At 41.7% G+C, this 17,050-nt stretch overlaps 1 long non-coding RNA gene across 3 annotated transcripts in view; it reads right to left on the bottom strand.

Moving 5' to 3' along the window:
- LOC128118509 (uncharacterized) overlaps nucleotides 1-7,330 on the bottom strand; it is a 62,734-nt gene extending 55,404 nt beyond the window's left edge. For 2 of the 3 annotated variants that reach the window (XR_008221244.1, XR_008221243.1), the window contains exons 1-2: nucleotides 6,992-7,330; nucleotides 2,937-3,010 (exon numbers count right to left, since the gene is read on the bottom strand). This is a non-coding gene — a long non-coding RNA (uncharacterized LOC128118509). The remainder of the gene's footprint in view (nucleotides 1-2,936; nucleotides 3,011-6,991) is intronic. The other variant, XR_008221245.1, reaches the window with a different exon arrangement.
- Nucleotides 7,331-17,050: the final 9,720 nt, after the last annotated feature.

The raw sequence follows: 17,050 nt of genomic DNA on the forward strand, positions 1-17,050 counted from the left end.
GGAGGATGGCTATGGCTTGAGAGTCAGTCAGTCTAGTTTTGTAAGAGACCCAGAAAAACATAGAATGGACACCTGACATCCTCCTCTGGCCTGTGCACATGAACACACAGGAGTGTGCACCTACATATACAAATACATATCACACACACACACACACACACACACACACACACACACACACACACACACATACACACACACACGAGTACATAATTAAGTGAAAAAGAATTCAGTGAATGCCTCATCTTTGATTTCTTTAAATGATTTGTTTAGAGTTTTTGAGACAGGGTCACATGTCACCCAGGCTGGCCTTGAACTCAGTGTGCAGCTGACCTGACCTGGAACTCCTGATATCCCTGCTTCCACCTCTTAAGTCTGAGATTATAGGTGCATGTCATCACACCCAGCTAGTTACTTTTATTTTTAAAACAAACATCACACATGCTTGGAACACAGTGAAATCATCTTAGGAAACAATGGCAAGTATTTCCACATTATCTGTTAAAAATCAATATACGTAATGATAAGATCCATTATTGGGAACTTACCATGGTCCAGACACCTCAGTTCATAAAAGCCTTTCGAGGAGGCATTATCAATATCCATATGTACAAGTGTGAGGACACAGGCATGCGGCCATGGCACTTGTCCAAGTTACCCAGCGTCAGAGAGAGGAATTGAACTCAGTTTGGTTTAAATATTGCATTATCCTATCTTCAGTTTTTCATGTACTGACTGTACTGAAAACAGCTTAGTAAGAACCTTTTCAAAAGAGAGGGGGCCTTCATGCTGCTGTTGTACCAATGGGCATATATTTAAGATAGTCATTTCGTAGCTTGTAGAGCTCACAGCTGAGTAAAACTGTTCATGGCGTTTCTCCACCAACAGCCTGGAAAGCATCTTCCAGCACTACAAAACTAGAGCAGGGAAGAAGCTTCCTAATCAGCACCAACTGGATTTTTCCATGTCCTGTGACCAAACAGGACATGTATGTTGTCTTCAGTAGTAGAGTGTTACCATCAAGTCTTAGTGGGTAACCAAGGACAACAGCAATAACCTGTATTGTTTAGAGAGAGGGTCTTCTGGGACACACCTAATCAACAGTTTTCTTTAGCAGTGTGGCCCATGGTAGGCTGCCCATGCTCTGGCAGATGGCACCCTATACCTGTGTGCACATAGGCACCACTAGTTAGATTCAATACATCATAGAAAAAGGTGGAAGAGGATGAACAGACATGAAGTTGGCTGAGAGAAGTTAAGGGAGAGAGCCAGTGGTGGGCATGATCTAAATATTTTTTATTCAGTAGTTGCAGAGATGGCTCAGTAGTTAAGAGCATTGACACCTCCGCCAGAGGACCCGTATGGCAGCTCACAACCATCAGAGGATCCTATCCTGTCTTCCATGGGTACTGCAGACACATGGTGCACAGACATACATGCAGGTAAAATATCTATACTATAAAAATAAATAAAATTTTGACATGTTAATATACATTGTACTAAATTAATAAAATTATCAAAGAAATAAAAGTTAAAAAAAAACTTTTTAGAAAGAAAAGGCAGGGGCAAACAACAGTCTCCTACTTCATAACTGAAGATCTGAGCCATAATGAAAGCGGCTGTAACGGCACAGACTGAAGCCAAGATGGTGGTTTTTAATAAAACTGAGAAAGGGTGGGTTGCTTTCCCACTGAAATTGTGGAAACAGATACTCTCCAACCTTAGAAATGTAAAATTGTTCGTGTTTTTTTGATCTTGGGACCAAAGGAAAAACTACAAATTCCACTGTTTGGAACGCTTTCTGGAAGAGATCAAGGAAACCATTATTCTAATCATGGTACCCACCAGCACTGTGAGAATCCAGGCTCTGTCAACATTTTCTTTATAAATTCCCTGCTAGGACTTTCTCACTCATCCAGTATTATTCAGCTGAACCGTCTGAAATGTTAGATCTTTAAGTGTGACTGATATTATTCCAAGAACTGAAGGGGAAAGTGAGTAGCAGACACCACACAATAGAAGAATGTTTGCTTTAAGCAGTATTTGAGCAGGTACTAGCTGCCCTTTACTTCATTTTTTTCTTACTTTGGATGAAGGCTTTAGGAAAGGGGGCGGGAACTGACCTGAAATAAAAGGTTGTTTCATTATTTAACTATGAGCAAAACTGTTAAAATTTGGTATATAATACAGAGTTGGATAAACTACTAAAACCTTTCTCCACTTTTGAGTCTGCTCAAAGGTCTAGAAACTCATGAAGAGATCATTTTAAAGAATTCTGGCACTTTGGTTTTAGTCTAAACCATACAAACCCAGAGGAGCAGCCATTTCTAACCCTGTCCAGGACATTCCTGCTACATGGAAGCAAGTGGGCACACAATGAAAGAGGCACCACACCCTCTCAGAATGTCAGCAAATACTGAAGTCGATGCCTTTTACAGCAAGCCTTCAACCTGAGGGGTTGGGCCTCTTCTGAATTTGCTTCCCTTGTCTCTATATTCTGCACCCCTGAGGCAATCTTTTCCCATCTTCCTCCCTTGAGGTGACTTACTTTTGCCACAAAAGCAGAGGTGAAAAAAAATTATAGCAGAGAGTATCTTATGAAGAGAAGTGAAGTGCATTTATTTAGCAATACCATCTTGGGTTCTGTGTGACTTGTATTGCTATTTATTGTGAGGAGCATGATAAGTAGCATGAATGGTATTAGATGGTTAGATCAGAAGCCAGGCAAAGAAAGCTGGGCATGGTGATGCATGCTTTTCATTTTAATTGGGAAATTAAAGTAGGAGAATTGTAAGTTCGAGGTCAGCCTGAGCTACACTGTCAAACTCAGGGGAGGGGGGAGTAGAAGGGGAGATAAATCAAAAAATGTAAATACTTACTGTGATAAATCTATACAACAATAAAACATAAACAGTGCCAAGGAAAATAATACCTACCTAGAATCATATAAATGTCACCTTTTCTGGCTTCTCATCCTAATATGCCCAATTAGTTTTTTACCTTGATGGACCTAAAAATAGAAGATATAATAAATATGAATATCTGGGCATAAACTTCCTCCACCTCATGGAATCTACCAACCTGCTAGATGGTTATTAGAACACAAAACAGTTTATATTTACATTCTGGGAACACTTTGCATTCCCTACCAAGAATTAGCCATAAATAAACTTATGTTTTATTTATTTAGATTTATTTTAAATAGTGACTTTTTATCAAGCATTCATTCAGTGAGTAAAGCCTCATAATCAATGAATAAGTCAACTCATGAGACTATGAATTGACAGCTCAGCCATTATTAGAGTTTACATAATTTTCCTAATGTAACTTTTTAGTACATCACAATACTAAGTAAAAATGGCTTGGTAGCTAAAGTATTTATGTGTCAGCAAAATCTAAATATGGCTGGCATCTTCTTCTAAGCAGGAATTGTGCTAAAATTCTGAAGTTAGGTTTCCTGTAAGGAGCCAAAACTTCAGACACTCAACCAAAGTTGATCCAAACCTCTCAGGTTGAAAATATAACAAAATGGGTTTTTCCAAGTTATGACCTGTTTTTCTTGCTTTTACCTAAGATGGAAATGAAATAGGAACAATACTTCTTGTGGAGTGCCACTGCTTCTACTTTGGGTTTGAAAACACCAACAAGTGACCATGAGATGATGAATCAAAAGAAAAAAAAATGGCATACAGAGGTGTTCTGAGCTAAGAAGGGGAGTTAATGGGAACAGAGTTTCCTAACCTGACTACCGGTTAACCATAGCTTAGATGCCCAATGGCCTATGAGTCATTAACTACTTGTTCCAAAATAACACAGGAACATTTGGGGCTAGAAAGATCATTGCTGACTATAGTATTAATAATATTTCCAGAAAAATAAGCAGAAATAGTTAGTGGATGAAGTGGTACTCATATAAATCCCTTAATACAGGAAAATCTGGGAATGAAATAACACATGCAATTTGCTCTGCAGACAGTCTATAGTGTTTCTCACTATATTCGTTTAGAAACTGTAGACAAACTCAGGCTCCCAAGCAACTGAGACTACAGGCAGTGTGGTAGTTTGAATGAGAATGTCCCCCGTAGACTCAGATGTTTTAATGCTGGGTCCATGATTGGCAACGTTGCTTGGGAATGCTTAAGTGATGTGGCCTTGCTAATGGAAGCATGTCGCTGGGAGTGAGCTTTGGGGTTTCAAAAGCCGCACTCCATTCCATGTTTTCTCTGTTTCCTGCTTGTAGCTCATGACCTGGGCTCTCAGCACAGCCATGCCTGTGATCTCCACTCCACCACTGTGGACTCTGACCCTCTCATGCTGGAAGAGTTAGAGATGAAGGAGAGGTCTGATCTGCATGCACTGGAATAAAGGGAAAGGTGCCTTCAGAGCCAGAACTCACCCAGCTGAACTTCCAACTTGTGAAAGGAAGAGGCCTAAGGAGTGCTCTTCTCCTACAAAGCAACTCCAAATTGTAATTGCTGCTGCCAATGCAGCTTGAGAGGACAAGGGTCCATCCCAAGATAGCCTCAGAATTTGGTAGTGTCTTCCAATTAGAAAAGATGCAGAAAGGAGTAAAGGGGTTGTGGAATCTTCCCCAAAAGTTTCAGAGAGCCACCAAGGCCAGATATGTGGCAGGTTTCTGCATAGAGAACCTGAGAAGCCACTGAATAAAGCTGTGGAAACAAAGCCAGGGTTGTGTTGAAAACTCCAAATTTGGAGAAGCCAGAGCTGTGGGCTATCTGACAAGGAAAGCTGTATGCAGAAAGTGGAACCAGCCCAAGAGAGGGATGTATGTTGCAAGCAGCACATCTGGAAGGGTGTGGGGTCTTGCCCCATCAGGAACTTAGGTCACCTCTCTGAGGAGGTGGCCTGGAACTGAGGAAAGGCCCAGTTTCCCAGCCTTCCTCTTACCTGGAGACAATCAGACACAGTGGGGAGTCAAGTCAAGCAAGAACTCGTTTATTGTTAGTAAGCCTCTTTTATACTAGAAAACCTCAGAATCCTAGGAGGGGATAAAGGAATCAACCAATCGTTTTAAAGGTCACCCTATACTCATTTCCTTGTTTTCGAGCTGTTTATGCACTGACATCATCTCCTGATCTTTGTATCTTATCTCAGCGTACACAACTTGGGCTAACTTCCTCTCCACACGATCTTTGTAGCTCATGTATGCCCCACAGAAGGGCAGAGCCACCTGAGTCCTTTGACTCTGAACAGAGAACAACAGGATTCCGTGTTCTCATTGCTTGGCTTCACTCATTTTAGTCTAGTGTTTCCTGTTTCCTTTTGGAATGGTAATGTGTATTCTGTACCATTATATGTTGGAAGTACATAATTTGCTTTTTGATTTTATTGATGTCTATAATTAAGAGATGACCTTGTGTCTCAGATGAGAATTTGAACTCCCAACTTATAAACAGTGTTGAGAGTGAAAGACTATGTGGACTTTTGGAGTTGGACTAAATGAGATTGCACTATGATGACCACAAACCAATAGGTCTAGGGATTGTGATGTGGTTGTTTGAGTGAGAGTGTTCTCCAAAGGCTCTGAATACTTGGTCCTCAGATGGCAGCTTGGGTATGCTTAGGAGGTGTGGCCTTGCTGGAGAAAGTAGATTTTGGGGTTTCAAAAGGCACATCCATTCTCACTTATTTCTCTTCGCTTCCTGCTTATAGTTCAAGATGTGACCTCTCAGTTTGCTGTCACAGTAGCCATGTCTGCAGTCTCTCCTCAGTCCCCATGGACTCTAACACTCTGGAATCGTAAGACCAAATAAACTATTTCTTCCATAAGTTTCCTTCATCATGGTGCTTTATTACAGCAATAGAAAAGGAACTATTATAAGCACGCACCATGGAGAATGGTTAAAACTTCTTAACTGATGAGTTCAAACCACTAATATTCTGTTGCATTGCTAATGTTTTGTGAGCTCTCTATAGAACTGATTTTTGCATATTAAATTCAGAAAGAAAGCTTGGGAACTCACGCTCATTTCTATTTGATTGCACTATAAATGGACAACAGGGTACAACATCCTCCAAGTCATTAATGACAAAATATAAGAATGTTCTCTTTTGTAACCTGAAAATATCACTTGTCCCCTAGTACATAAATCCCAAGACAAAGCACACCCTGCTGTTCCAAAATTAGAAAACAAACAGGATAGGGGAGGAAGCAAATGCTTAGGATTTGTATTCAAGCAAGTCTTTACAGTTCAATACATATAATCACTCCTCAGTACGGTTGGGAATTGGTTCTAGATCCCCCACTGACACCAGGGTCCACAAATGCTCGAGTCCTTTGTGTAAGCTGTTACCACAGAAATACTTTAAATTATCTCTGTATTACTTACAATACCCAACGTGAAGTCAATGCTGTGGCAAATAGTTGTACTACTACACAGGGAATAATGATTTTTTTTTCAAGTCTGAACTTGTTCAGTACAAGTACTGTTTGTTTGCTTACATGTTGTTTGCAGTCAAGTCATCCAGAGGCTTCTTTTTTTAATCAGACAAGTAGTCAAAACCAAAGTATGTCCATCAGAATGGAGGTTGGAGCAAGCAGAGCAGTTACAAACAAAAGACTGCTTCTAGTTTCTGGTCATGTGGGTCTTGGTCTCCCATTTTTCTTCCTCTTGCCCACCACAGGGCCAGCTGGGGGTCATCTTCCCTGAATAGGCCGAGACTTTCTTAGAAGCCATCCTCCCCCACAGTTCAGTATGTTAGGAATTGATTCTTTAGGCTGATCTAGTAGTAAACCTATAAAGCTGGGAAGCTCTCTAGGGAAAAGTAATGGCACCCTGGATGCAGACAGTTTTTCTCTACCATATTTTCTAGCCATTATTGGTTGAATCTGGCTGCAGAATCCACGGAAATGGAAGGTCAACTATATAGTGATACAAAGAATTTGTATGAGTTGTTGAAAGAAGAGTAAAAAGGAATGAAATGATGAAACGAGACAGCAGGACTGAGACATGATCTAGGCATCACTGACCTCCTGATCCATCCCTTTGTGGATATTTGTTAGCCAAGGAGCCAGCCAAACTGATTGACGGTCTTTCTGAAGGCCCGGAACCTTGAGGGTTGATATAGTGAGCTAAAGGAGTAGCTGTGTGTATCACTCAGAATTGACTCACCAAGATCTTGATGGTTGCCCTTCTAGGATAAGAGAGAAAAGTCAAGATCACAAACAAAAACAGTTATGAAAGAACCTTGACCTTCATAGGCAGTAATGCTAGGATGTGCTGTGGGTGGGTGGAGTGAATGAAGACCTGCCTTCCAGGCTAGGGTAAGTGGTTGTTCCCTAGTGTTCCAGCCACTATCCTTTTGCTATGGTTCTTACTTGTCATCTAGGTTTACACCCCTACTACTCCAAACATGAATGCTACTTATACATTGTACTCGGGGATTGAGGAAGGCTTAACATGAAAAAATTAATCAAACACAAATACATCCCTTATAATTTGCTTTTGTGAGTGGCTTCAAAATTTAGTTAATGGTTCTTTAAAAAAAAAAAAAAAAAGCAATACTGCATCTATTGTTTGGTGACAATCAAGCTTCCTTCCTAGAGCCAGGCTGTTGGCAGACTGAAAAGGGCATATGGCATGCTGTTGGGACCACATTTGATGGGTGGAAAAGCCTGGGGTAGCATTGCTGAACTTGAATCTCACACACTATATCTATGGGTTTGTCAAACCTTGAATGTATGGCAAAAAAAGACGGTTGGGTCTTTCGACGAGGATTTGCCTACTGAAGTCATCCTTGGACAAGATTCAAATTACTCAGGAGCAAAATAAGTACATAAAGAGCCAAATAAGTGCATAATGAGCTCTTCTCCAAATTCATCAATTACAGAACAATGAACCCCTTAGAATGAATTATTTCCCAGGGGCAAACCATGCCTTTTTCGTTTTTATTTCCAGAGTCCAGGCAAAGTGCCTGGTGTATGGTAGGTGTTCCATAAACACTCATTGAACTGAGCTGAACTGCACAGATTCATGTCCCCTGCACTGGTCCCAGCCATCAGGTCAACAGCCGCACTTAACCTTGGCTCATGATTACACAGAAAAGAGCATCTCCAATCTCCCCAACCTAATGCTCTTCTATTGCACACTCACCTTCTCAGCTCCAAACCAGCTGAAGTTTATACTTGCAGAGCTCAGTGAGGTAAACAGTGCAAACCATGAACAATAAATTCCAAGGAGGGAAGGACTATGGCCTTTTGTTTTTCAGTCATGCAGTAAATATTGTTTTTGTTGGCTCTTGGCAAATATTTGTTAAAATACTGAACCAGGAACCCATAATTTCCATGGTTTCCTCTCGTGCTAATAATATTCAGAAGGCTTTAAATAATATGAAGTAAATTATCCTTCACATGCTCACATAATAATGGGAACTGGAAAAGTGGTGTTTTGTAAGGCAAGCAAGCCATCCAGCCAGGAAGAATTCTGATAAGGAAACAACACACACACATATGCACACACACACACACACACACACACACACACACACACAGACACACACACACTTGCTCATTGTAGACAGAAGTTACTCCTCATCCTGTAAAGCACAGTAGAAATGTTTGTGGGAAAATGTAGGTATTTCAAATGCTTTCTTTAAAAATAACAAACAACCCCTTATGTTTAGCTTGAAGGATTTTTTTTTTTTTTACGTAAGTTTAAAAACCCTCAATATCATCACCTTCATTAGGCTTGACCTAATCATTCAGTCATGTGTAAGCAGTTTCTCCATGGAGTTGCCGTCTGTAGCTCGAGAACGAGAGAAGAAAGAACTCTGTTCTAATCTGAGCTACAGAGCTGAAGAATCCGGGATGTGGTGAATAATGAGCCTCTTTTCTGGTTACAGAGAAAAAGCAGAAACTGAAACTGGTCACATTTAATCGAATACAGGAACATTTATAGTAAGCCAGAATACAGTATCCAGTTATTCCAGTCAACAACTTAATAAGCAGAATTCCAGGAGAATGATTAAGGCAAAAAGGAACATCCAAGAAGGCGATTGCTTGCACTCGTTGGGCCATGTTTATGAAGTAACCACCTTGTTAAGCAACAGGCACAGCACAAAAACAATAGGAAGAGAGCCAGGCACAGTCCCTGCAGACAACAACATGCAATTAGGGATCCCCAGTCCAGCACTGCACTCTCCCTACCCTTCTCCTTCCTCTCTGCCTCTAAGGTTAATGCCAGCCATGGGCAAGGCAATAGGTGCTGTTCGCCTTGCCCCAAAGGGAAGAACTTCTCTTCTTAACCAGGATCCATGGGGACCACGCTCTCTGCTGAGTTAGGTATCAATAAAGAGTCCTGGAAGAACAAATTAATAACCCCTCCATTGATACAAGGGAGATCTGGAATGATGGCTTGGGCACAGCACCAATGGCTTGGGCACACTTAATCCAATTTAATCTAGCAATCCCAAAGCCAAACTGCAAACACAAACAACAAATGAACCGGAAGCAGCCAGGCACAGTGGCTGGTGCCCGTAAAGCCAGCACTGAGGCTGAGGAAGGAGGACCACCACACGTCTGCAGCATCTAAAGAAACTCTATATCACTACAGTGAGACCCTGTCTTAATACAACAAAGCAAACGCACAACCACAAGATTCCAGATTCATTTTAAAGCACACACCACATCCATCAGATGCCACTGTCGCTCAGAAAAAGTCCTAGTTAGGGTGAAGATTTCAGGGGCAAGAAGAGACCAGAACTATCAGATTCTGCTGATACTACAAGTATTTGCTGGACTTCTGTAAAGTACCCAGATTGGGTACCTCCCTGATTCAAATAGGTGCTTACAATGGAAAAGGCAGAATCAGAAGAATAAGTAAAGTTCTTATGAACTGGACACAATTAGGATCCAAGTCCTGAAGGAACAAAATTCAAACATCTGGAGGGGGTCAAACACTGAAATGAACATCAGGGTCAGAGTCACATTTATCTTTATCAATCAGACAGTACAAATCTAGAGAACATTGTTCTACAAGCCATTGACCTCCTCAACCCTAAAGGCTACAGAAAATTCTCCAGTCATGGATAAGCATAAATTACACAAGAGATGATTTGTGTGTGTGTGTGTGTGTGTGTGTGTGTGTGTGTGTGTGTGTGTGTGTGTGTGTTTTATTGGCTCATCATAATGTAAAACATAGCATACAGAAAGGAAGGATTTACCTTGCCCTTTTTGGTATGATCTGGAGGTTGCTTCAGAAGGAAAAATCTAGCAATAGACCAAGGGTCAAGTTCCAGCTTTGTGGGACACAGTGACACTAACTTCCAAATGTGCTGAGCATTATCACAGATGCAAAGGCAGTTAGTGCCTCCGTCTGAAAGCCTGGATCCCAGGTTGTCCATCACTGCTCACAGAGGGACTGACATCATCAGTGGGGTGGTCTGGAAGTCTTCAAACTGTCTGCATATCATTTCCTGACCACTTTGACCAATTATCTATATGGTTTCCACAGGCGGTGGTTCTGTGTGAAAGGCAGAATCATCCTGCCGGAAATGTGGACGACTCAGAAAACTGCACCAGTGTCTTTTGATTCTATTTCTTTCTTTCTTTACTTATTTTACATAAACCGAGAGGTATGGTAGCCAGACATGGTGGTTCATGCTTTTAATCCCAGCATGTGGGAGGCAGAGGTAGGTGGATCTCTTTTGAGTTCATGTTCAGCTTAATCTACACAGAAGTTCCACTCCAGTTAGGGCTGCATAGTGAAATCCTGTCTCAAACAACAAACAAAAAAGCTAGAGATGTTGTGGAGGGGTACCCTATGGTCTGTCAAGAATTCTTAAGGCCAATTTCAATCCAATATTCAGCATGGCATACTTCTACAGATGCTGGAAAATTTAACTTTCCTTGTCCGCCATAATTGACCATATTACCCTCAGCAACAACAGTAATATCAGTATCTTCTTGCACCAGTTCCTGGATCCCTGATTGCCACAGGTCATCATAAAAAGAGTCAGGCAGCATCCTGACAGGAAGCATTATGGGAGAGGTAACTCTAGCATAGGGCATATGAGTCTTTAATGGTGTGTAGTGCACACCTCAGTGGTTCCATAGGCAGACTTTATCTCTATCTTCCAAAGCTGTCTACATACACACTTTTTGATTTGTTTTTTGTTTGTTTTTGTTTTATTTTTTTTGAGTTAGGGTTATTCTATGTGGCCCTGTCTGGCCTGCAACTCACTAAGTAGATCAGGGTGGCCTCAAACTCACAGAGATCTGCCTGCTTCTGCCTCCCAAGTGCTGGGTTCAAAAGCATGTACCACCACCTTCAGCTGCACACACATTCTTGAAATTGGCAGAATGCAATAAAGTCACTTCCTCTGTTCCCAAGCCATGAAGAAAGGTAGGAAACTCATGAAGAACCTCCTGCCAGCATGACCCAACAATACCATTATGTGCTTGACATCATGTTGGTAGACAATTTAAATGTCTGGATCCCAAAGCTCTTTAATACAGGAGACCATCTATTCTGAACAAACCATTATTGCACAGTTCTGGAAACAGTTTCCTGCACTGTTCAAACTGTCCTACTGGTACCCATTCCTCCTTTATAAGATCCACATTAGCTTCAGAAACCTTCAACTTTCTTTTTTACTGAAAGATTTGGGGGTTCACACTGTAAAAGGCTTCTGCAATCCAGAAACTCTCTCTTCTGCTAGCACCAAACTATGTTCCATACCTGTTATTGGTTTAAAACAGTCACACTCTTGCTCTACCAGGCCTGTCCATCCTGTGGTGAATGAGCTGTATGCATCCCAGGACAGCTATGAATGAGACCCAACACATTTGTAGATGACAGTATCACGTCATAATTTGCACAACTGTGGTAAAATATGATTACATGGCAATAATGATGTTACCTGCTCCCCTTCCCCCAGCCAGGCCACCCAAGCCTCCTAGGCAAGCTATGTAATATCGAATAGTATAAAATACATGAATCTGGCTTTGTTGCAGTCTAGCTGTTTCTTTGAGTGGAACACTTCTCTTTCCTCTACCTTACTTTCCTTCTTGTGAAATGAGGATAACAGTTTTCATTCTCCCTCACACCATTTTTGAGTCAAACAACGCAACACTTACAAAGTGCTTCATAGTCAAGAAAAGATCTATAGGTGCTTTTGTAGAATCATTAGTGTGAGCTGAAGCCCAAGTGTGTCTTCAGGGATGCCCTGAGAGCAAGCACTGATGGAATTCATCTTTTCCTATCCTCAGAAAGTGGGTGATCCTCTGGAACTGTGTAGAGTTGAGGTAATAAGTTGTCGGTCCAGGAGAAACTTCATTATCACCAGGGACCTACGGAAGGTTGTCGGGGAAAGGGAAAGGTGAAAGGAACACAAAGATATTTCCAGGCTGTGACTAACTTCTGGATGTGTGCAGTAGCTGAGCTTTATGACATAAACAGTCAGTTTTAGTTAACCTAGAGTTGAAAAATGGGTGAAAAAGAAAGATAGAAGATACAAGGTCAGCTTTTCATTATCCTTCTTAGTTTTATATTCTACTGTTGTAGGGGGGTGACAAAAAAGAAATTTAGGGGAGAGAGGGTTTATTTTATTTTTTGGGGGGGTGTGGTTTGAGACAGGGTTTCTCTGTGTAGTTTTGGTGCCTGTCCTGGATCTTGCTCTGTAGACCAGGCTGGCCTTGAACTCACAGAGATCCGCCTGGCTTTGCCTCCCGAGTGCTGGGACTAAAAGCATCTGCTACCACTGCTCAGTGAAAGGGTTTATTTTTAGCTCACAATTCCGGGTTACAGTCCATAATAGGGAACTTGTCAGGAACTTAAAATGACTAGTCACGTCACAGTCACAGTCAAAAGTAGAAAAATGAATAGATGTGAGGTTAGTCCCTAGCGAACTCCCTCTGCTCTTCTAGATGCAGGACTCAGACCCAGAGAACAGAGCTACCCATGGAGGGTTGTATCTTCCTGCTTCAATCAAATAATGCAGATAATTCCCCCACAGACATGTCCATAGATGACACTCTTGCTCTCAGACTCTCTTCCCAAGTAATTCTGACTGTTTCAGGTTGATAATTATAACTCACCATCCTATCTTCATAAGTAGGTGCCATATTTCAAATTTTACCTTAGGACCCCATGAGGCTGCCACCATAGTATATTCTTCCTCCCACCCCCAAAAGCATCAGGGTGGGCTTACAGGCAATGTATAAAAATGCCATGAAAAGCAATTTAAGATCCATAAAAAGATGCGTGGCAGCTAGTAAAACAGTTCTCACGTTTCAAACGACAAACACACTGTATTTTTAAAATCTGATTTCTGCCTAACTTTCCAGCATTGGATAACCTTGTGGACTTTTAATATGGGGGGGATGCGGGTGCTAGGCAAACAAAAATGGGAAGGAAAAAAAAGAAAACAGGAGAAAGCATAGTGGACAGGGATCCACCACTGAGCTAAACAGCTTTGAAATGAAAACCAGAAGAGGAAGTAAAACATGGAAGTATTGGTGTCTCAGAAGTCTGTATCCCTTTAGGAAAAGAACTTGACCTAGGATGTTCCTGCTTCCAGATTCCTGTTCTCAGTTCTCTCTTCAAACATCGCCAAGTCTGGATGAAGATACTACTTCAGGAAAATGTATTTCTCATTAAATGTAACGTTCAAAATAAAACAAAACTCCCAACCTCCCAGATTCCCTTGAAAACACGAATGCTTTGAATCAACACAGGATTTAAATTTGTCTGTGACTGTTTGTCAGAGTATCATATGGTCTAGAAAGAAGCACTTCAACGGTGCAAAGTATGGGCTCTCTTTCCAGAAAACTGTGAGGTCAGAGGTCATTTGGTACACCATGTGCCTCTGGTGCTTGATGCTGTTTTTCCAGTCTGTTTCTCTATTTCGTTTTGACCCATCTTATAGGTCAAGACTTCTGTATCCTGATGAACTCAATCACCTGTTCCAGATGTTTAATGTTAAGTAACCTACTTCAGTTCTAGAATATCCATCTGATTGTTTCAAGGCTCCGAAGTTGGCCATCTTGTGTATTTTGGCTGTTATTTTCTCTCTCTCTTCTTATATTAATCATAGACATTTTAAAATCTTTATCTAAAAGCTACATATAATAATATCTAGGTCATCTGTGGGTTTGTTGTCTTTTGAAATCCAGCATTCCAGTCATCTCTTCCTGTTTTATAGCATACCTTGAAATTTTTTAATTTAATACTAAATAATATGGGAGAAAGGTTATGAGGATATGAATGATATCTTCCTCAAAAATGGGGGTCAAATTTTCTTCTGACAGTCGGAAAATAAGTACCTGTGACAACCTTGATTCCCATTTCCCTAGGACGTGATCCCTGCTCCTAGAACTTGCGAGTGTGGTCTGCACTGACAGCCTGTGGTTATGTATCAATGCTCTGTACGTTGGCAGCACCATGTGGCTGCAAAAATCTCTGATCGGCCACTTGGCAATCCAGATAAGAGTCTATGTGCTGTGCTGGATTTCTTGGAGGTGCTTGACCTGAGAAGTCTGCCTACATGCGTAATCTCTTGCTGATAAAAGTAGAGAAGGGAGGAAGAACTCTGGAGCGTCAAAGGCTAGACTACAATTCCTTATTAGGAAAGATACAAGATGCAATCGAAAGATGAGACGTAGCAGAGGGCATTGTTCATCAACTGCTTCATCCACTTTCTGTCTGGATGGATGTCTTTGCACAGGGCACGTGTTTCCTGGGGAGTCAGTTTCCTCACACAGACAAGGGTGGTATGCACTGTTCCCAGTGCAGAGCCCCGGCTGCCATTGTGGGGTGGTGAGTACAACCCCGTCCCCTCCCTTGCAGCAACCACAGCAGTGACTCTTAGTTCCTATGCAAGATGCCATCCGTTCAGAAGGTACCACTGTTAGTTACTTAGAAAGCATGTAAGACCCTAAAGACGTTCCTCAGCTCTTGGTATCTTTGTTCCTGCGCCTATAATTTAACTAGATGAACTGTCAACATTTATAATCAGGCCCCCAAAATGAGATGGCGTTCATGATGCTTAATTTGGGAGAGATGTTCTAATGTGAGTATCTCAGCCCTTCATTATGTATGCACTTAGTGAATCCGTGTCTTGAACTCATTCACTCAGAGTGGATGAGGATTATTTTCTAGAACCAGCACCATGCTGGAAGAATTTCTTATTCTGCTTAACAGGTTGGTTTTTCTTTTTTTAAAGTGTAATTCCTAAGTAATTTGATTTGATAGCTAAACTGTGAATTGACCTGGTTTGTTGGAGGTTATGCTCAGTGACAATGTTCTTTTCCTGTTTCTCTTCTGTGGTCCTTGACCTAACAGTGCTTATGAGAGGTCACTGGCTCACTGTGATGCCCCTTCTAGGAGGTGAATTCTGAAGATTCACTCACTCATTCATTCATTCATTTTTTTAGCGTTCCCAAGAGATCAGACTCCAGAGCCCAGGTGTGAACCCTGAGTTGAGAAAGTCAATAGCCACTAGGTTAACTAACATGGTGGGAAAGTGACTGCCTGGGGTGCTGACACTTACTAGTCATAACAACCCTCTCAGAATTCAAAGTTCATCTTCTTCACAGGGTATTTCTCTATAGTAACTAAGACAAGAACATGTAAAAGAAACTAAAGAAATGAGAAAGGGAAGGGAAGAAAAGGAAAACGGGAGGGAAGAAAGGAAACACAGAAAGGCAAAGGGAAGGAGAAAGGGGGAAAGAAGCAGAGAGGAGAGGGGAGAGGGGCTGAGAGGAAAGAGTTCAGAAGATCCAACAAAAGCAACCAACGGAGCAAACGTCAAGAGACCCACAGGCAGAGCCAGCTCCACCCTGACTCCTGCAGGCTTCCCATACATTTTAAATATGGACTCCAATACTGAAAAGAAAAAGAAACTCTAATTTTTCTACATAAAAAACTCAAAAGGGCTTCAAAAATGTTGCCAATTGCATTATCAATTACCAGATACTGGGATGAATAACATTCAGGTTTTAATTTTATTATACTATCCTAAGCTGAGGCTTTGAGGCAGACAGACAGAGAGAGAGAGAGAGAGAGAGAGAGAGAGAGAGAGAGAGAGAGAGAGAGAGCTACATGGAAGCTTAGCACAGGTTTCCTTGTAGAAGGCTTTTCCTGTAGATAGGAGCAGAGCTGACAGTGTTTCCTGTGTTTCCCTCCTCCTTCCTTGCAGATAGAACACAGCAAATAACGTGCAGAGGCCAAATTTAGAAGACGCGATGCTTAGAACTACTAGATAGGCCAGGAGTGACTGTGCGTGCCCTTAATCACAGAATTCCAGGAGCTGGGGGTAGAGGGCTGCATACTCAAAGTCAGAGTTGGCTATGTAGCAAGACCTCAAAAGCAGCAAATAGTTCCAAGCATCACCAGCCCCCCATCCAGGTCATTTAATGTAATCATTTTTTTTTAGGATTCACATCCAACAAATATCTAGTTTACTAGTGGAAATATGAAATGACAGGATCTGGAGAGTTTCCAGACTTTTACAAGCATAGTCTCTCTCTCTCTCTCTCTCTCTCTCTCTCTCTCTCTCTCTCTCTCTCTCTCTCTCTCTCTCCTTCTCCATGCGTGTTCCCTATGTGCGTGCACATGAAGTGCATATGAAGGCCAGAGGTTGATGTCCAGTGCGTTCCTCAGTCACTGCTCTACCGTATTTTTTTGAGACAGGGGTCTCACCGAACCTAGAGCTTGCCACCTCAGCTAGAATGGCTGACCAGGAAACTCCAAGAGTCTACATGTCTCTTCCTCCCAGGGCTGACCTGTACCACCAAACCTGGCTTTCTAACAGTGTGCTGGGGATCTGAACCCAGGTCCCCATGCTTGAGCAGCGAGAACGCTATCTGCTAAGCCCTCTGCCCATCCCTGTTCCTTTCTTCCATATCTTACCTTTATCAGAGCAGGAAGCCACATCCCTTCAGCTCCTCTTTTACTCTACCATCTGAAACCCAAGTTCACAATGTTACTTTCAGAATTAAAAAGAAAGCTCTTGACAATATGGTGTCGAATCCCTCTAAGTTCTCTTGTGAGAAGGGCAAGTTCGACTTTATATTTTTTTAATTATCATT

This window comes from Peromyscus californicus, unplaced genomic scaffold, assembly GCF_007827085.1.
Source record: "Peromyscus californicus insignis strain IS unplaced genomic scaffold, ASM782708v3 Scaffold_22__1_contigs__length_63687245, whole genome shotgun sequence".
In the NCBI taxonomy this organism is placed as follows: Eukaryota; Metazoa; Chordata; class Mammalia; order Rodentia; family Cricetidae; genus Peromyscus; species Peromyscus californicus.